Source organism: Scyliorhinus torazame, chromosome 5 (genome assembly GCF_047496885.1).
Source record: "Scyliorhinus torazame isolate Kashiwa2021f chromosome 5, sScyTor2.1, whole genome shotgun sequence".
NCBI lineage: Eukaryota > Metazoa > Chordata > Chondrichthyes > Carcharhiniformes > Scyliorhinidae > Scyliorhinus > Scyliorhinus torazame.
The window spans coordinates 288991360-289012569 of record NC_092711.1 but is presented as its reverse complement, the minus strand read 5'-3'; the positions used below and the strand labels follow the sequence as shown (position 1 = coordinate 289012569).

Genomic DNA, 21210 nt, shown 5'->3' with positions numbered 1-21210 from the left:
ATTGTGGGAGGAAACCGGAGCACCCGGAGGCAACCCACGCAGGCACGGAGAGAACGTGCAGACTCCGCACAGTGACCCAAGCTGGGAATTGAACCTGGGACCCTGGTGCTGTGAAGTAACAGTGCTAACCATTGTGCTACCATGCCGCCATTAGAACAATGACTATGCTTCAAAAATACTTCATTGGCTCTAAAGTGCTTGGGAATGTGTGGTGGTTGTGAAAGGTGTTACATGTCTCTCTCTTTTTTGTCAACCAAGTATAGCATTGGAAAGTAGCATTATTAAAATATGTTGTAGAACTCCAATCACACGCAGTAGTGGGGTCAACAATGGGCAATAAAAATTTGTGCTGAGAATCACGGTTCAAAGCATATATAATAACACTTTCATTATCTGGTTGGTTGTGATACCTCAATAAATTATGAAGTTATTTATCTTTAATCATTCATTTCTTTGTAATGAAATGCAGATTTTAAAAATGAATAAAATATTTTCTGGGTGCAATATATTGATTTTTGTGTATAACAAAGACTTTTTGTTGTGCATATCATTTACTTAACTGTAATTATGTTTGCCTCTCATACTTAAACTTAGCTATTAATCATTATTTTTTCATCCAGTGGGTGGGAGGATCTCTGGCAAGGCCGACATTTGTTGTCAGCCCTAATTTCCCTTGACAAGATGATGGTGAGTCACCTTCTTAAACTGCTGCAGTCTGTACATTACTATAAGGTGATATAGCTCCAAGTCAGGATGTTATATGGCTTGGTGAGGAAATGGCAGGTGATGGTGTTCCCATCTGTTAAGGTGTAAGATGTCACAGTGCTATTCACTTGTGCTACCATGCTGCTGTGATGTTAGGTGAATTGGACATTCTGAATTCTCCTCTGTTCCCGAACAGGTACTGGAATGTGGCAACTAGGGGCTTTTCATAGTAACTTCATTGCAGTGTTAATATAAGCCTACTTGTCACAATAATAAAGATTATAATTATTATAACTATGTTGTGGATTCCCCAGCAGAGGGACGGGCAAGCCATGCAAAACGCCAGAGACATCAGCGGGTCCAGAAGATCCCACCACCGACCAATAAAGAGCCACCTCCGCTGCCGGAAACATGCCGCATTTAGGCCAAAAAATCCCTCCCCAACTCTGTCAACCTCTTGTAAACACACTATTTATGTAGCTGGTCCAGTTAGGTTTCTGACCAAACCCGCAAAATGTTGATGGAAGAGTCTTCTCAGGTCTCCCCCTGGAGTGCCACTAGCCCGAGGAATCTCAAAAGTGAGCCATTTGCCCAATGCTCACCTATCCTCCTCCACTATCCCTAACTCCATGATCACTGTTAGATTATCTTCACTCCAACCCTACCGCTCATCTATTTCCACCATTCCTGACTGTGCTGGTCTAGGGGTAACATGCCGAGTTACAGTGTGATGAATGCTAGGTTCAAATCCCCAACAGCCATTGCTTTTCTTTGGGCAGCATGGTAGCATTGTGGATAGCACAATTGCTTCACAGCTCCAGGGTCCCAGGTTCGATTCCGGCTTGTGTCACTGTCTGTGCGGAGTCTGCACATCCTCCCCGTGTGTGCGTGGGTTTCCTCCGGGTGCTCCGGTTTCCTCCCACAGTCCAAAGATGTGCAGGTTAGGTGGATTGGCCATGATAAATTGCCCTTAGTGTCCAAAATTGCCCTTAGTGTTGGGTGAGGTTACTGGGTTATGGGGATTCGGTGGAGGTGTTGACCTTGGGGAGGGTGCTCTTTCCAAGAGCCGGTGCAGACTCGATGGGCCGAATGGCCTCCTTCTGCACTGTAAATTCTATGAATTTGATGAAGCCACCCCGAAGAGAAGCCCAACAGTTGTGCCTCGGTGATTCCAGACATGACAGCCTCCTTTCCAGGATGTTGTGATTTTGTTGCTATCTCCTAGATCTGTAGGACCCCTCTATATTATCCCAGAACCACTCATGCCAGTGTGCCAGGACTTTGGACACATCCATGTGAACAATGGATAACTCTATACAGACCATGACATGTCCCAAAATCTAGTTAAATCACTTTATTTTAGTGCTATCACAAACAGCCCCCCTATGCAACTAGACATTCAATGTAATCCTATCAATGACACAGCCTAAGGAACCTCTGCCACCACCCCACTCCCACTACTCCTTGGCTCTGGATGCTAGCACCCTCTTCAACGCTACAATTCACTGGGATCCTTCACCCTTAAGGCTGAGGAAAGTCCTACCACCTCACCACAGTGTTTCTAGGTTTGGGAATTTACCAAAGAATTTACCAAAGAGGCATGCATAATGCTGCATGCCTCCCCCCACACTCCACATTTCTGCCAAAACCCAAGCCCAAGTCCTCACCCCCCTGCAATGCTGCTTTACGTTAGAACGTCAATATTAACAGGAAGTTAAGAATATTGTGGTTTGATTGGGCCTTGGCACTGACCAGATGTTAGGGTAGATTGTCACACAGATTGGCAAAAGGTAAGAATATGACAGCATTTTTACTGATCACCATTCCTTCTTCACATCACATCGATTGCATGACTAATAAAACCTGTAGCAAGCCCATACCGAATTGGTCAATTACTTCTCAGTGTCAATATCACTGGAACAAACTGCTACAATAAATCATATTTTCAGCACCACAAACAGCTCCTTAAAATACGTTTAAATATGCTCATCCCAAGGTTTGAATTCTGGAATCAGGACTTCATAGAATCATAGAGTTTACAGTGCAGTACTTAACGTAATCAATAGAATTTTAGCATTTGTTTCACTTGACTGGATGTAGAAATCTATACCCCAGCTATTGCATGGCTTGGATTTGCACACAAAAGGGACAGGCTGAGGTGTTGTACCTAAAACAAAGTAAAACCACATTGCTTTAACCATCTGCACCAGGGGCTCTGGAAATTAAGTGAACTAAGATTTCAAAGATGGAAATAAACCTATATTGTAATAATACAGGAGTCAAAGCCTAATTATCTTTAATATTTCCTGAAAAGTAAATTGCAGAAATACCCCAATGTATTTCTGAAAGCTGATATTATCAAAACAAGCGGGTTTATTTCACTAACATTAGGAATTCTAGCATTCAGAAACGGCAGCAGCCAAGTAGAAGAGTCTACTGAAGTTTTCATTTATATAAAGAACAGTTGGCAGCCAAAATGGCTGCTGAAAATGGATAAAATATACAGCACCCTGCTGTTCAACACGGCAACCAGGGGCTGATGTGCACAGTGGACATGCACCCTGATGCCAACACAACAGCAAAGCTTTCACAGTGAGCTGCTTCAGAACTTAGGACATCTTGGAAGAGAACTGGGGGACAAATTCTCCTGTTAGCTAACCATGATTTCCAATGACTGATCAGTTTTCTCTACTGAGTTAATGGCGGCATTGCGATCAGGGATTGTGGAAGGGAAGGATTTCCACTTGCCTCACCATTCAATGATTTAAGCTGCTTCACCATTTAATGATTTAAGCTAGACGTGCATGTTTAAATATAGCACAGTACTACACCTCCATTGTTCAATGACTTGCTGACCATCCCAATCAAAGTGCACATACAAATAATAGTGGCTTAAATGAGGTATAGGTAATGCCCATGGAACTGTACCCTAGGTAGGCTGAGAGGAAACAGAAGAAAAAGGATGACCAAGAAATAATGCTTCGAACAGTATTCAAATGTTGAGTGCTGTCTGTTAGACAAATACACAAATATCACCATGAGGCTTAAAAGTGAGCCACTGTACTATAAATAAAGTTAAATCCTGAGGTTACTTTTGCAACCACAGATATATCTGAGAATAATATTCCTACATAAATATGTGCAACTTTCAGATGCTAGTGAATAAAAACACCAACTTGTGTTTATTTAGCACCTTCAGTACAGTAAAACCTCCTAAGACACTTCAGAGAAGCATTATCAAACAAACACTTCTTGTGGAAATCTCAGTGCAGATGGAAGGGGTGGGTTTTAGGGGGCATCTTAAAGTGACAAAGGCAAGTAGAAAGGCAGAGAGGGTAAGGGAGGGGATTTCAGAGCGTAGGGTCCAAGCAGCAGAAAGCATGGTGGTGAATGGTGGAGCGGTTAAAATTGGGAGTGACACGGGGCTACAATTGGAAGAGTACAGATAGCTCACTTTTGTAAACTTAAAATACACACCAAGTCAGTCAATATTCAAAAAAAGGTCTTTCATCACATATATTCGCCTCTTCCTGCCACGGGTACTTTGCTAAGTAGGTAGATAAGCTGCTCTAAAAGTTGTTTTTCTTGGAAATGTATTTCCTCCTTCCTCTTAAAGCATCAGCTTCTTTCTGGACACCACTGTATAGGCTATAGTCATGTCTTTAATTCTGAACACTAGGAAGACCAGAATACTCACTCCAGATGGAGAAGGGGTAACTGGACAAAGCAGTTAAGGCTAAGTCTGTTATAACTCAATACCTACAGTTACAGCAAGGGTTTCTGCATAGTACTCAGCTATGGGACCCCTGTCTGATTTTCCCCACTACAGCCATCAGGTATTGGGGCCAACTGTAGAATATCTAGTCTTTCTAATAGACCAGGTATCAGTGCAGGTACCAGTCCTGCTACCACATTTGTCTGGTTCATCTACAGTAAACCCCCTCAGGGTCTTCCTCAGAATTGACTTCCCACTTTTGAGTTAGAGTGGTTCTCCATTTTGAGTTTCCCACCCTTCAACTCCCTTAAATCCCCAAAACTACAAATTGGCTCTCTGATGGGTGCTCACATAATTTATTTTCACTAAAGATCCTGTCAACTTCCCCATTTATCCTGCAAAGTCATTTTTTCCCACTGCCCTTTATTGCTCATTCAGTAAATAGACCAACAACTCAAGTACTTAATCACACAAATCAGAAAGATGAAGTGGGGAATGTTGGAAGTACATTGCAGGTCTCTCAACATCCATGAAATGGAAATAAGGTTTAATTATTTTTCAGTTTGTGGCCTTTCTTAAAACAGCAGGAATAACTCCTGTGATGACTGCAGAGTCAAATAATTAACCTGCCTCTTCTCCTTATACATGTGGACGTTTGCCTATTTCCAGTCTTCTCTGTTTATTCCAGATTTAAAACATTTTTGTTTTTCTCCTTCTTTCCAGATGAGGAAGATCCTGGGTTTTAACACTGATCTACGCAGAGGTAACTGATCTTGATGAGGGTAATAGTTAGGGTATCAAAGCTGGCTGGGAGGCAGAAAAATCAAGCATTGTATGCATTCCAGTATATTCAGCAACATATTTTCCGTGAGCATGTCCACACCTGACATGCAAGCATACTAAGCTCAATCGAACAGCCAAAAAAGGCAGCTCACGATGGCGCAGCTCCTGGGATCTACCTGGCTCGCAACATCTTGCGAGATCTAATGTGATCTCACGAGACGTTGTGATATGAATCTCACCTATTGTGCGCACGATCACTTTTTAGCAAATCTGCATATTAAAGCGAGACAATGAGTCTCACTTTAATGTGCAGCCTGGCAGTGCCACCTGGATGTTAGCCTGGAACTGCGAAGGTGCACAGGTAGCACTGCCAGATGGCAGGGGCACTGCCAAGGTGCCAGGTTGGCATTTTTTGCACAGGTGCGATCGGGCCGGGGGGGGGGGGGGTACATGGGCGTGGTGTTGGGGTAGTTTGCAGGGTGGGGGGGGGGGGGGGGATCTAGGGATCCTCCCATAGTGTGCTGGGGATTGTGGGGGGCAAGGGTTGCTTCGGGGGCCTCAGAGATGATTTAGAAATGGTGTCCCGATCTCTCATACAAAACGGGGCTATCTGCCACCTCCACATTGAGGTCTCTTATCAAACGCGAGTCGCGTTTTATAGCCTTGTGCTTCTCAGCGCTAAGCGCGCTGGGAAACACGCAGCTAAACGTGCTCGCTATGAGACTTTGTTACCATTTAGTAAAATTACACAAACAGAGGCGATTGCACAGCAATCAAGAGCATGAACACTGGCTCGTTTTTCTGCCCTACTAACTTGCGGGAGAATGGACCCCTTTGGCTAACCCAGATTATAATTGCTATATATTTAATGAATAATGGGGGTGTTTTGTCTGCTAAGAAAACTGCGAGAATAATCAGTTTGCTTATTCTAAAAACTCATGGAGACCTACCTCGTTGCCTTGCCTCAAGCTTGGGGAATGGTGCCCCATAAGCTATAAACAAGAAATTGTCTGTCTCTAATGGTGAGAGATGCCTGTAATCCTTTGTGGACTATGGCTAATTACTTTCAAAAAGCAATTATATCCCAAAAATTTTAACAACATTCCCTATGCAAAAATTGTTAAGGAGAATAGAGTTCCTGGATTTCATGGTAAAATGTCCAAAACAATTGAAAATTATCTTATCGAAGGGCTCAGTTTGATGCTTAAAAAATGAATATTGCTCGGTTATGGAAAAAGTAACTAATTATGTTCCACAAGCAACTATTCTAGGCCTCTTGCCATTCACGTTATTTGTCAATAATGTGTAGTCATATTAAATTTGTTGATCACTTAAAACTATGTGGGTAAGTATGGAGTAGAATGAAGCTTGGTCAGTTTTCAGAGAAACTGAAACTATTCCAGTATAAAGATATACTAAGATATAGAAGACAGACTTTAATCTGGATAAATGTACAGGAATTACATATATCGAATCAGGCAACAAAAAAACATGCTTATAACTTGAAAGGACCCCCCATTGGCAAAGGATGATGGGGGAAATAGTTTAGGACAGATTATTCATGATGTACAAAAAACAGCTGGTCAGTCTGATATCCGAGGATTGGTTTACAAATCAGAATAAGTCATGTTGATTATGAGGTAAATTCTGAGTATGCTGTGTAGTTTAACTTAGCATACTTCAAAAATGATACCAATGCATCAGAAAAGGTTCAGCCAAGAGTGCCCAAGATAAATCTAGGTTTCATGGGAGATAAGTAATGAAGAAAGGTTATTGAGGCTCAGTAGTTAAATTTTCGCTGAAGCAAATTCCAAAGAAAAGTTTGGCACCACTCTTTAAAACTATGACAGTATTGATAAGATTGAAGCAAAAAGCAAAGTAATTTGAACAAATGGTATGGGAGTGCAGCATACAAGCTCATAAACCTGAAGTAGGCTTCGAAATTAGAGAACATGCTCAGGCCATTCTGGTCACCTCACTCCTTTAAAAGGCCTACACCTTTAGAAGCCATCAAAATCGTTTCTAACAGCCACAGGAAAAAGTTAACAAAATCAGTTCATTATAGGCATAACATCAGCCTATCAATCTACCATTACCATTCTCAAATCCGACCAGGTTCATTTTGCAGTTGGCTTTTCCATGTTCCACAAGGTTTCCAAAGATTTTATTATTCCATTCCTACCCCTCCTTTCGCATTAAAATATTTTGATATGGTCAGCTGTTAAAATGCTTGGTACTGACTTGCGGGCCAAAGTCCTAATAAATTCTCAACTAGTTGTACCTACTCAGTGTAAGCAATTCAGAATCATTTGGGAAACGGAATACTTTTCAAAATGCTCCCCTTTTCCCATTGGAAGCTTGTTCAAAACCACAAAGAATGTACAACCTTGACTGCATGTGAGGATACCATCAGTTGATTTTGGAATCGATGACCTTGCACTTCTTTGGGATAACTGAAATTTTGTTGAATGCAAAAAAATCTGTTTTTCTTTAAATAATAATCATTTCGTTGTTACTTATTGCTCTGACTTGAGATGGAGCACCATTAATAATCAGGGCAATTAACTTTTTGATAATCTTCTACTATTAGGGGAATAAATCTCAAAACTGGAGTAAGGGTTCCACCCACCTATTGCTTTGTGTCTTTGCCATCATGCCTGGCTTTGCTCTTAACACAATAAGGCAGCTAGCCCTGCTACACTTTGGCCTGTCCATTACTTAATTAGTCACATCGTGTGAATATCGAACAGGGACTCACTCGCTCTATTCTGTGATCAGGATTTTCTGAATTCTATTCCAAAGCTGAGTTGTGGTAGAATTATTCACAGCTGGGGGAGGTAGTTTGCCAATTTCTCACTGATCCATCCCCTCCAGACATCATCTTACCAGATTCAGTTAGGATTCGATTCAGCTAGTATCGCGGTATCCGTATTTGCACAAAAGGTCACACAGTGGACTTGTTACGGATCAATTATACTTTTTTGTTGCAGTTTCACAAAGGGGTAATGATTCATAATCTGACTGAACTGTTTAATTGCTGCCCTGCAAACAAGCATGTCCCCAATTACAGAACAGTTGATTCCTGGTTTGAGACAGCACACGTCTGCATGTAGACGGCACCAAGCAACCAAGCAAGCAGCACAACCCATACACAAGGTTTTGAGTGGTTGTGGGTGGAGAGTGGGGGGATTGCAGTCTGGGGAAAGGGAGCCAGTGACTGTTGGGAAATAAAACATAGGCTAATCGCAGCTCATTGACACGACAAACTTCCTCTCAAATATTGTATTACTTTGGTATTAAATGAATAATTTTAAACTGCTAGAACACGATATATGTTTGCAAGAAGAGTGCTGCATACTGTGTCATGCTGGCAGAGCGACAAACATCCACAATTATTCTTTTTACAATGCTCCTCTGGTTTTTATATTTGCCCAGCCAAGCTGAAGATGAACGATCTTGACAACGTCCCTGAAGGCAGCTCTGGTGTGAAGCCCTGTGCAGTGCCAGACAATTGGTATGATGAAGAACTCGGGAACATTTTGAGATTAAACACATTTTGTTTATTATTAAGACAATTTTTAAACCTGAGACCGGACTGTGGGGAGGAGGATTTCATTCAATCCTGTAAACCCCACATTGTTTTGTTATTCATACATTTCGTTTTAGGAAAGCCCCTTTCTTTTCGAAGCCCCTCCAGTTAATTCTGTCATTCAATTATTATGTCTCTTGACTGCCTTACCAAAAAAAATCTATCAATCTCAGTCTTGAAAATGCCAACAGACCTATGCATTTTGAGGGAGCAAATTCCAAATTTCTACTACTTTGTGTTTCAAGAACTATCCCTGGTTTCACTCCCCAGTGGCCAAGTTCTCATTTTAAATCATGCCCTCTTGTTTGGATATCCACCCCGCCCCTCCCCACTAGAGGGATATCCACCCACTACATTTTGTATCTACCCTATTGAATCTCTTCACTTCAATTGGATTGTCTATCAACGTTCTGAAATCAAGATAATACTAGGCAAATCTATGCATAAGTTAACTATTTAATTCCTGGTACTATTTTGGTGAATCTGCACTATCCAAGATAATTATATAATTTCTGAAGTGAAGGGCCAAATCCTGAATGCAGTACTCCAGATGGGATATGCATGAGACTGTTTAAAATTGAAATGTGGTGAAAAGGGGTGTAGAATCTCACACAGGAAGGCTCGCTGCACTCTTTTGAGTGGTTCATCCTGTATTGATCCTCACCTTCACCAAGCTCTTATCTGTGGCTCTGAATAGCTGTTCGTATGCGACAGCAGCCACACTCAAGTAAACCCCTTTAACGGGCAGATCAAACTCAGTGAGGGGAGCTGTTGGGTCTCCTACCTTCGACGACTTAGGGATTTGCCCTGGCATGCAAAGACTGATTTTGGCAGGCTAGGTGGATGAGATCAATCTGAGGTCCAGCGGTGTTAGGGCGGGTCAGCATCATGTGGTGGAAACACATAGAACCAGACAAGATACAGAAGATATCCTGGTTACCCATTGCATTCAGATCCACCTCCAGCCATTTACATTTTTCTCGCCAGTGGACCAAGATAGGTCAGGAGGAGAAAGGTGAGGTTGACAATATGCAATTCCCTCTCCATATAATCCATGAGCAAACTATTTTCATCATCTTATCATCTGTCATCCATCATCTGTCTGTCACAAGTCCTGCGGCGATGGGTGAGCAATGTAGCAGCAGGCATGAATTTATTGGGTGCGGCCTATAGCAAAGAACCGGAACACAGGCGGGTCAGGACATAGAGTAGCTTTTGTCGGAAAAGATGCAGAAGTGGAACTGAATGCTCCCTGAATGACTAAGCAGTCTCTTTCAGGACTGTGCAACTCCTCAGTATGCGGAAGAGGCTAGAAAGGTGTTCTTTGTCTGCTTCACTAAGCCGAGCTGCAGCAGACAGGGATCCCACCAACACAATTGTAATTTGACATCAAGGTCAACTGACCCATGGAATATGTGCAACCTCATGGACATCGACAAAGCTGACAGCCTTACGAACATATGAATTAGGAGCAGGACTACGTCCAATCAGCCCCCCGTGCCTAACTCCACCATTCAATAAGATCATGGATGATCTGATTGTAACCTCAACCCCATATTCTTGTCTATCCCCAATAACATTTCATCCCCTTATTAATCAAGAATCTATCTAGCTCCACCTTAAAAATATTAAAATATTCTGGGGAGGATTCGCCACGGGTTCCTTGGCGGCGCACTCTCGCTGTCAGCAGGATTCTCCATTCCTGCCACCTGCCAATGGGAATGCCCATTGTGGCCAACCCACGCCACCGGGAACCCCATGGGTGTGGATGCGCTGCCGGCAGAATGGAGAGTGCTGCTGGCGGAGAATCCCGCCCTCTGCTTCCACTGTCTTTTGAGGAAGAGAGTTCCAGAAACCCATGACCCTGAGAAAAAAAAACAGTTCTTGCTGTTGGGGAGCTGGTTGCGTACAAAATCGAAATGACTTCCCTTAGTGAGACTCATCTACCTGAGGAGGGTAAACTCAAGGAAATCAGTGGAGGTTACACGTTCTTTTGAAAAAGAGCAACGCAAACCTGGTGTAGCTTTGACATGTCAATACATTGACTTGCCTTCCTAAGATCTTAATATTCATCTGATGGTGCTTAAACTCTCCCTGCATTGCAAACAGGCAAGCAATTCTCATCAGCAGGAAAGCGCCTGCCATGACCAACCGTGATGAAGCTTAGAATAAATTCTATTATGATCTGCACTCCTTTACTGGGTTCAGTTGGCAGTTAGTATGGCAAATGCAATGTTAGCATTCATGTCCAAAGGGCTAGAATACAAGACCAGGAATATACGTCTGAGGCTGTATAGAATCATAGAATTTACAGTGCAGAAGGAGGCCATTCGGCCCATCGAGCCTGCACTGGCTCTTTTAAAGAGCACCCTACCTAAGGTCAACACCTCCACCCTATCCCCATAACCCAGTAACCCCACCCAACACTAAGGGCAATTTTGGACACTAAGGGCAATTTATCATGGCCAGACCACTTAACCTGCACATCTTTGGACTGTGGGAGGAAACCGGAGCACCCGGAGGAAACCCACGCACACACGGGGAGGATGTGCAGACTCCGCACAGACAGTGACCCAAGCCGGAATCGAACCTGGGACCCTGGAGCTGTGAAGCAATTGTGCTATCCATAATGCTACCGTGCTGCCCTAGGCTCTGGTCAGACCCTATTTGGAGTATTGTGAGCAGTTGTTGGCCCCATATCTAAGGAAAGATGTGCTGGCCGTGGAAAGGGACCAGAGCAGGTTAAGAAGAATGATCCCTGGAATGAAGAGCTTGTCGTATGAGGAACGGTTGAGGTCTCTGGTTCTGTACTCGTTGGCGTTTAGAAGGATGAGGGGATCTTATTGAAACTTACAGGATACTGTGAGACCTGGATAGAGTGGACGTGGAGAGGATGTTTCCACTTGTAGAATAAACTAGAACCAGAGGACACAATCTCAGACTAAAGGGATGATCCTTCAAAACAGACATGAAGGAATTTCTCCTGCCAGAGGGTGGTGAATCTGTGGAACTCTTTGCCGCAGAAGGCTGTGGAGGCCAAATCACTGAGTGTCGTTAAGACAGAGATAGATAGGTTCTTGATTAATAAGAGGATTGGGGTTATGGTTGGAAGGCAGGAGAATGGGGATGAGAAAAATATCAGTCATGATTGAATGGCAGAGCAGACCCAATGGGCCGAGTGCCTAATTCTGCCCCCAAGTCTTATGGCCTTATACCGAAGTCAGGCAAGCTTATTTTTTTGGTGACTTCAACGCAAAGGTTGGAGCAGATCATCAGGCCTGGGAAGGAATCATTGGGGGAAAAAATGGGTTGGCAGTTGCAGCAACAATGGCCTCCTTCTTGAGCATGAGGTCTGAAAAACCCACACTGTTTTCCACCTCCCTAATCATCAATCGACATGATGTCCTGGATGAACCCCTATTTCTATGCATAGGCATCTAATTGACTATGCCACCACCAGGCAGGGAGAGAAAGAATGAGGTGTAACGAAAGCCATTTGCATGGCTAATTGCTGGACTGACAACTGTCATGTAATTTCAAAGCTAAACATCAAGATCTATCCCCTAGATACCCATGGGTATGAAGGTCCAGAAGTGTCTCCATGTCTCAAGTTTCAAACACGCAGTCATGAAGGAATCTCTCAGAAAAACCCGAGAGTCGCGTGTACAGTGAAAATGGACACTCACTGCACTGGGGATGATTCAGGAATATAATATGCTCCCTTGTTCTAGAGACCCTTCGCCCTACCTCTCACAAGCATCATGACTGGCTCAGAAAAACTACTACAGAGATTACTGGAGAAGAAACATCACCTCAATGATAAGTCATCACTAACCAAGCACAATGCTTACCAACACATTTGCTGGACTTCCAACGCAACACGACGAGATGTAAGATACAAGGTTGAATCAGACAGCAGTACTTCAATCATATACCAGCTGCAAAGACTGGAAGAGATTCTCTGATGCTCTTAATCTGCCTACAGGCCTCGGTCTATTGGTTCATCACCAATCCTCAGTGCCAACAGGTCAAAACTCTTCACAGAAAAAGCCCAACATTTTAGAAAGGTGGCAGAACACTTTAACCACATCCTTAATGAGCCTTCATCCACCAATGAACAAGCAATCCATAGGCGGCACAGGTCGCCATCAATTTTTGAAAACAAACGCATATCAGAGGCAGACAGAAAATGGAAGGAGAGGAACTCCTGGGCCAGCAACTTGACAAAGCTCAACTTGCTGCCCTATCCTGTCCTGTTGGCAGCATAATCTTACAGGCATGGATTGGCCTTATCAGTGACCTACATACCCACCACAATCTTACAAACCGCCCCCCCCCCCCGCCCCAGATAATGGACATGGTCATCTTCACCTCGAAGGACGAATGACACAACTGAAGCATCACTTCCTCATTTTTGATCTCCTCGCGATAAAGACCGATTATTACCTTGGGGCTGGCATTTAGTGAATTACACGTCCACAGCTTCTAGTCTCATAAAGAAAATAATCTTTCTCACATCCAAAATGGATGACCTCACAGTTTCCGACACTGAACTCTATCTGTCAATAGTTTTGCCCACTCATTTACCTCCTTACTTTGTGTCATCTGCAATCTTGTGTGTACAACTCTCCATTTCTTCACCCAAGGATGTGGAATGGCATTGTTACCATAGATAGTTGACAGCAGGACCACCCATCCCACTACACCTTCAGCAGTGGAGCAGGGTGCTAGAAATTGTTGGGCCTAAAATTCCAAAAATAATGCCCATGCCAGCCCACCTTCACTTTTGCTCCAATGCTACGCGTTTACATGTTGAAAACTTGGTTGGAAGGTCAGAATGCTTCAGTGTGGAGTGGAACTCTACTTTCCGATGAGTGTCACTTTGCTTCACTGTGGTGTCAAACTCGGCTTCAGGCTGCATTTGCCTCACTGCGAAACCACTACAGCCGTAATATAGAAGAACATTTAATCATCGTGACCTGAAGAAGAGTTCATTGGTCTCATTTGCTGCTTGATTGCAAGTTCTATCTCATGAGACTACCCTTCAGCTCTCTGGAAAAGCTCAGGCTTTTCATCATATGCTTGCCTTGGTGGGGAAAATGAATAATTTGTTGAAAACTTTAATGCGTTCATTTCAGAAAAGGCAACAGAGCAAATTTGGCCAAGGGCTGTGGAGGTGGGCTGGGCCAGCATATATTTTGGAAATAAATTAAGAATGTTGGCAATTTCCTGCACCCTGCTCCACTGCTGAAGGTGCAGGGGGATGGGCTTTCCTGCTGTCAATGCCATCCCACACCCTGGAGTTGGGGTTATGGGAATTTACTGGGGGCCAGGAGGGAAGGATTAGGACCAACACTATTTAACGCATAACTGTGATGTTTCTCCCATGGGAGGGAGAGAGCACAAGTTTGCAAACAGGAATCCATTTACTCTGGCCAAAGAGAATTTAAAATTTAAGAAGAATTTAAAACTGACATTCTGACTGATGTTGGATTTCACGTTGCCCTGCACCCCACATCTGCTATGATCTGATCCTGACATTCAGGTATCCCTGTTTGGAGGATGAGTGAAGGTGAAACTGCAGAAGCTCTGGCACATCCGGCTACACAAGTGACCAGACAGAATTGAGTCGTGCCCCAGTTGCCCTAACGCCATGCTTCTTACCAGAACCAGGAACATTGCGGTCATGGTATCTAGGTAATAACATGCCAGGCTCCTGGCAATGGGAGCATCTTCCCCAATACATTTGGAGGCAGGAAGCCATGCCGAAAATTCACCTGCTCACAACGGGATGTCAATGTCATTAATGAGCCAACTGACACCAATTATCCCAGAGCCCAGCGGAATTTAGTGGTGGTTCAGGGATTAAATGGGAGTAGCACTGTTCTCCTGTGTCACCCTAAAAACACCGAGCAAATCCTTTTGGCTTTACCCGTGGCCTGACCGGGGCAGAGTTGGTCCTTCATTGTCAAGACATCCAGTGCCCAATCGAGGGGCCCAGCATCGAGAAGGGGGATGGCCATTGAAAACCACATCTCTGCCCTTGCCTTCGACCCCATGCTCCCCTCTCTTGTGAGCCCCTCCCTGCAATTTCCATTGTGCCTCACTTACCTGAGTCCAAGGATGCAGCGATGTTCCATGGTGATGTCCCTGCAGCACTATTGGTAGCAGCCAGTGCTCCCAGATGGGCTGCCGGCAACAAAGCGCTGCCAGCTTCTGACTGCCTGGTCACTGTTGGCAGGCAGGATTTCCGCCACTGAGGTCCTAAATCCCAAGGAAAGCCTGACATTGACCAGGTGCCTCCCCAAGGAAGCAACCTGGTTTCCCACTGGTTCTCCAACCAGCTGGCGGGGCCCACGTCAGGAACATTAAATTCCACCCGATGTTTCAGAAGCATTCATTTTGACATTGAGACAATCTACCTACTGAAAGCCATTTAAAGACATACACTGATCAGGCTCTTATATTAAGCAGAAAATAACAACTCTTAAGAGGGGAGAAAGAAGTCCATGACAAATTTGTCAATGTGACTGAGCTGAAAGCAGCCCCTTGCCAGCAGGCATGACATTGATTAATGTGCAAGTGTATAGTATTGTGAATAAAACATCAAAATCCTGGGAGGTTCTTCATTCCATCACCACCCTATGGTGAAACCTACTTGAATCCAATGTCTATTAATGGTTTTATCTTAAGAACAAAACTGTTGCTTCAAAGCAATCTTCTGATAGTCAAATATTTATTCTGCCATTCAAATAAATGTTCAATGGGTTATCTCAGTTATTCCATATCATACATTGCCAAAGCCTGGTCAATGAAACAATTGACCAAACAAAGCTGAAGCGTTTGAAATGCATACAATACTTTAACGAATCATTTACGTATTTTTAACAATACTCATTCTTTTGCTGTGGCAATTATCTCTCCCTCAAGGTATTTTAATGATAATGCACTTTCAGTCTGAGCAATATTGAGGTGACAGCTCAATTTAATGGCAATAATTAATGCCTTCATTGTCTTCAATTAGACTCAGCTCATGCATCGACCATCATTTACAAGAGGTATTTATTATTGTACCACAACCCAATTCATGTGTTGCACTCAACACAAATTTAAAGGGGCACAGTCAGCAGTAGTTAGGAAGCGATCAAGCAGGTAATGCCCTGGGACAGCCTATTCAGAAAGAAAATCTCAATCTCCGAGGTTGGCTGTAGGCATAAGATCACATTATAGCTACCAATATGATTGCTGTAATGAGCAATTTTGAAGTGAAGAGAAAAGAAAGCATTATCCGCAATTACAAAAATAATATCGTCTTCTTCCAACCAGTATCAAATTAAGTTTTGAATACCTTATTACCCATCTAGCCAAAGTATAATTTACTGGAGAACAATAGATTCTTGAAAAGAATTACAAAACAACAGGGCAGCAGTGATTAGCACTGCTGCCTCACGGCACTGAGGACTCAGGTTCGATCCCAGCCCGGGTCACTGCCCTTGTGGAGTTCGCGCATTCTCACTGTGTCTGCATGGGTCTCATCCACACAACCCAAAGATGTCCAGGGTAGATGGATTGGCCACACTAAATTGACCTTAATTAGAAAAATAAGCTGAATTGGTTACTCTAAATTTATCTTTTAAATTAAAAAATACAGTAGGTCAAATCAAGATGACAACATAGACCAGTGTTTTTCAAACTTTTTTCCCCGGGACCCATTTGTTTGATTTGATTTATTATTATCACATGTATTGGTATACAGTGAAAAGTATTGTTTCTTGCATGCTGGACAAACAATGCATACAGTACATAGGGAAGGAAGGAGAGACTGCAGAATATAATGTTTCAGTTATAGCAAGGTGTAGCGAAAAGATCAACTTAATACGAGGTAGGTCCATTCAAAAGTCTGGTGGCAGTAGGGAAGAAGCTGTTCTTGAGTCGGTTGGTACATGACCTCAAACTTTGGTATCTTTTTCCTGACGGAAGAGGGTGGCCATTCACTGACCTTCAGAACCCATGCCGACCGAACTTTGGGACTCACACTGGCCGACCTTCTGGACCAACACGTTCTCCCCTCCCCCCTCCTCCGCCCCTGCCTCAGAACCCCCCTGGGGAGGGGGTGGGTGAGTGTAAATTTCTGCCCATAATTTTACGCATTAACAATTATCCTTAAATATAGAACTCTATGTTTTAATACAATAATGGTTAAAAACATAAATATTCTACAGAATTTAGTAGACTACAGATAAAGGGTTTTAGTCAACTGAGAATCAATGTTAAATTCTTCAGCTCTGAGTTCCATCCATCTTAAAGCTTTTCCTATTCATGCATTTTGATGTTTACGTTAAGTGTGTGTATTACAAATAGCAACTGAATAATAAATATCCAACAAGAATAACTAAACACATTCAAAAACTAATAATTCAATGCTACACCCAACCGTCAATCATGATCTGAAGAAGGTAATAGCGTGGTGGTACTAGTAATCCAAAGACCCAGGGAAATGCCCTGGGACCCGGGTTCGAATCCCACCATGGCAGATGGTGAAATGTGAATTCAATAAAAATTTGGAACTAAAAGTCTAATGATGACCATGAAAATCATTGCCGATTGCTGTAAAACCCCATTTGGTTCATTAATGTCATTCAGGGAAGCAAATCTGCCATCCTTACCTAGTCTGGCCTACATATGACTCCAGATCCACACAGCCCCCCCCCCCCCCCCCCCCCCACTGAAATAGCCGAGGAAGCCACTCAGTTCAAAGATACTTAGGGATGGGTAACAAATACTGGTCCAGCCAATGATGTCCACTTCCAAAGAACGAATATAAAATAAATCTAAATATTAACCAAAGTTTCTCTTGGAATTTATTTCACTGTACATCAATTCAGTCTTTGGATAAGTAATATTATGACATTCCCAATTTCTGGGGAAGTATTTCTGCCTCTGCTGGGGGGAGATTGTTGGGGTGATGACGTTTTCAGAATTGTAGGTTTATGATCCACAAGCCTCACTACAGTATATCCTCTCATTAACCCCCCACCCATTCATATCAATTTAAAACATCAATTAGATCCAATCTTGCCCAAACTCAGTAAATTGAGGGTTATGAAACCAAATTCCCTCAGAAATGCCTCCAACCTGCACATAAGCCTCACGGCGCCAAGGAGCGGGATTCGATCCCGGCCCGGGTCACTATCCATGTGGATATTGCACATTCTCCCAGTGTCCCAGTGTCTGCGTGGGTCTCACACCCACAACCCAAAGGTGTGCCGGGTAGGTGGATTAGCCACGCTAAATTTCCCCTGAATAAAAAAAAATGCCTCCAACCTATGTGTATTCAGGCATCAAATATCATCCATGTATTATGGGGCTGTGCTTAGCTCTCGAGAAGAGGAAGGGCTCAATAACTAACAAATATGGAAATGGACAATAACCTTCCATTACTGCTGCAAATCTAAACCTAGGCAGCAAAATCCATTTTTTAAGTGTTTTTTTTATGAGTAATGGTCCCTCTACACAATCGGTTCCTCAGCCGCAAGAGTGAGTGCCAGTAAGTTCTGAGGGTCTAAGTGCTGTCCAAGAGTAGCACAAATTATTCACTCTCATTTTCTCTTCTTTTGCTTCGGCTCAGAACTTCCACACAGTGATATGGCTGAGAGAGAAGACACATTTTCATGTGCCAGCTCACATCCTGGAATGTTATGTACCACAAACAAGGGTTCCAACATGCAGTATGGCTCTTAACTGTGTTTTCTCAGCAGCGCTAAATTAACTTTGGCCAAGGCTGGCATTGTTTTTATTTTATTCGTTCCTGGGATGTGGGCGTCGCTGGCTGGACCGGCATTTAATGCCCAACCCAGAGGGCTTTTAAGAGTCAGCCACATTGCTGTGGGTCTGGAGTCACATGTAGGCCAGACCAGGTGAGGACAACAGATTTCCCTCCTTAAAAGAGTGAACCATTTGAGGTTTACAACAATCTTCAACGGGTCATTGTTTAGCGCAAGCATATTTAGCACTAGCAAAGTGGAATTCACAATAGAAATACAACTGGGAAATTTTCATTGGAAATTGGAATTATTCTGAACTTGTAAGTCACGCAATGTTGCATGCACTGGTCTATAACAGGACACTCAGTGAGCCACCAAAGGCAGCAAAAATCAGGCGTTGAGAAATTGCGTTAAGAATTAAATGGCAAGACAAGTATCACTTCTTGTAAAGATGTCTTCATAAGCTGCTGCAGAAGAGAGCAAACCCCCCCCCATCAAGTTACAGCGATTTGCCACGATCATTGCAGGATACAATATGGAAGTTCAAGCCATCTGTGTCCCACCCTCATGTTTACTGCCAAATTAACATTCTGTACACTGTAGTTCTTTTAAAACTGTTTTAATTGGAAATACTTGATGGTTACCTTCGAGAATTCATTTTGAAAATCCAGTGCAATTTTTTGGTGTACGTTAAAGCTTTATTAAAGGCAACGTCACTACATCAGGAGGTAAAATCCCAGAGGAATGATCTGTCATTTTATCTTGCTGTCAGCATGATTGGTTTGAATTATATTTCACTGTTGTGGTTCTGAACAGAAATGTACTGCTGGTTTTTGTCGCTGGTTAAATAAAGAAGTGAAACAGCCACGGTACAATAAACCAAACAGCCTTTTGTGCACCAAAATATTGCAAATGGCTACAATTCATTCATTTGGATCACTTTCCGAAAGGGTGAGGGAGGAAACATGATGGTGTGGGACACAGTTATTCCCCCTCTCTACATTTTAGCAAAGTTATAGATTATTTCCAATGCATACAAATATCTGGTTTTGCCCCATCGTTGGTGGGCATGCTTGGCTTCAACTCTCTGGGCCCACAATGCTTGAAAATCCACCTCTTTTGCCTTCCTGCCTCTTTTGCACTCCTTCCTCCGTTGAGACACTGATTAAAACCTACCTCTTTGAGCAAGCTTTTAGCCATCTGCCTAATATCTGCTTATGTGGATTGGAATCAAATGTTGCTTTATAAAGTTCCTGTGGAGTGCCATTCTGTATGTTACGACACTATATAAAAATACAAGTTTCTTTTTCACATTTGCTTAAGAACAGCAAACAAACTATACATTATTTCAACAAGGTAATTGCAAAGAACGAAAGCCATCTCACCCTTCATTCCATTCACAAAGATGGCACCATTTCCGTCATAATGAGTAAATCACTCATTATGTGAAGAGCTTCCTGAAAATAGTCTTAAACTTGCCTTTCCCTTGTTTGTACTAGGGTCTGCCCATCATGGTTTAGTTACAAGTTGTTATCTGAACCTGTCTTTTCCAGACAACAAGGGCTGGATTCTCTGGTTGCCGACCCCAAAATCGCGTTCGGCAAACAGCCGGAGAATCCGAGTTCCCAACCAAATCGGGAGCGGTGCCACTTTCGCGATGCTCTGCTCCCTTCAAAGTAGCGTACTCTGTGAGTGTGCCGCGCCACATATCGACAGTCTCAGGACATTGCCTGAGGCCCGACCACTGATGCTCCGCCCTCAACCGGCCGAGTTCCCAACGGCGTGGTTCTTTCATGTTCTCAACCGTCGGGAACCCGGTGTGGCGGCTGCGGACCCACTGCAGTCTGCCGCCATGCGTATGTGCAGCCACGAACCCGTCAATTCTCCGGGGCGTATCTAGAGCCGGGTGCTCTACGCTGCCGTCCTGCTAGCCACCAGCAAAATGGGGAATCGGTGGCCATTTTGCGCCAGTATAATGCCACTGTTCCCACGCTGGCGTGGGGACATAGCCCCAGAGTCGGAGAATCCAGCCCCATACCTCTTATAAAGCTTGAGGCGCTGTGGATTGTGCTCTGAAGATCTGGATGTCCAAGAAACTGTGTCACAATCCTGCAATTTCTTCATGATGATATGGCCTTTAGTGGGGATCTGAAACAATCCCCTTTAAAATCCTTACATGCTTACTACAAGGCTGTGTGATAACTCCAGTGCAATTCACAATCTAACTGACAGTGACTATTCACCTCTTCAAAGATCAACTGTCCTCTGGTATCAGCATTAAATACTATCTGGATGAAAAACTCTTTAACCTCAACAGAGTTACCGCTGTGGCAAAACTAAACAGACCACTATGAATATACATGATTGACAGTTTGCAGATGACTACTGGATCATTGCCCGTTCTGCACCAGATTTGCATGTCGATCTCTTCAATTCTACATTCAAGCAACCTGACCTGTCCCAGAATGTCGCCAAAACAACCCACACCCATGATCAGCCAAATATTCCACTTCTCGTATATGTATATTGATAGAGAGACTCTGGAATGGATCAAGCACTCCCCAAACCTTGGCAGCCACCTCTCTCAAAAGGTCAGCATTGGCGAGCACATTAAACAGTGGACTAGTTGCGCTGGCAGAGTTTTCTCCAATCAA

General features: G+C 43.4%; 1 protein-coding gene across 5 annotated transcripts in view; it reads right to left on the bottom strand.

Moving 5' to 3' along the window:
* Positions 1-21210, bottom strand: part of LOC140421194 (neuronal migration protein doublecortin-like) — a 263203-nt gene that overhangs the window by 136087 nt on the left and 105906 nt on the right. The gene's annotated exons all lie outside the window — the stretch shown is intronic.